Source organism: Lissotriton vulgaris, chromosome 1_1 (assembly GCF_964263255.1).
Source record: "Lissotriton vulgaris chromosome 1_1, aLisVul1.2, whole genome shotgun sequence".
Taxonomy (NCBI): Eukaryota; Metazoa; Chordata; class Amphibia; order Caudata; family Salamandridae; genus Lissotriton; species Lissotriton vulgaris.
The window spans coordinates 248,979,973-248,980,801 of NC_141685.1; the positions used below are offsets into that span (position 1 = coordinate 248,979,973).

The window sequence follows — 829 nt, forward strand, 5'->3', positions numbered from 1 at the left end:
GGCCACCACGCGCGGGTGCCAGGCACATCACACCAAAACAAGTCCATGCGCAGCCGGGACGAGCACCCAGGCGCACCCCGGCCCTGCCCAAGCGAATCCCCGAGGACCCGCGAAATCAGAGGGCACGGGGGAAATGCGTACATCAGACTGAAAAGTCACGCGAAAGACCGGGAAATAAGGCCTCGGAAGGAGGAGTAGAACCCGGTCCGGAGGGCCGAGTCCCCCCCCCAGAACCGATCCACCGGAGGCAGACCGAGCCGAGGCACCAGGCGCCGAAACACCACCGGGACAGGGCGAGACAAGGCAACGAAGAAGATTCGACATAGTCGAGCCGGCACAGAGCCGGACCCCGGGAGAAGGATGGCCCGAAGGGACAGGACCGGCGAAGCCGACCCTTCCAGGGCGACTGACCCGGTATATGGAACGCCTCACGAACATGCGAGACCACCTTGCGCAGGGGCCACGCCAATCCCCTCGGAATTGTCCCAACTTATGGATATGAGTTGCCGAAGTGAGTACGGCCCATACCTGGGGACACCGAAGCATAGGTGTCCAGGCGGCAGGCCAGGAGGACTGCCAGCAACACCCGAAGCACGAGGAGCTGCGCGACCGCCGGAGAACCCAACGGCCCCCAAACGACCCGGCGCCAAAGGATGGCCCCCCCCCCCCCCTGACAGAGCCAGAGGGAAGTACCGGGTCCAGGCACCCGACCCCCGAAGGAGGACGAGCCCGAGACAGGAACCGAAGGGACCACCGCACCTAGAACAGGGAGCCGACGGAGGAGAGACCCCGCCCGACGTGATGCCTCACCCACGAAAAAGATGAGGCC

At 65.3% G+C, this 829-nt stretch overlaps 1 non-coding gene across 1 annotated transcript; it reads right to left on the reverse strand.

Annotated features, from left to right (window-relative positions):
• Positions 1–412: 412 nt before the first annotated feature.
• Positions 413–519, reverse strand: LOC147746537 (U6 spliceosomal RNA). The gene has a single exon (XR_015300385.1). It is a non-coding gene; the product is annotated as a U6 spliceosomal RNA (small nuclear RNA).
• Positions 520–829: the final 310 nt, after the last annotated feature.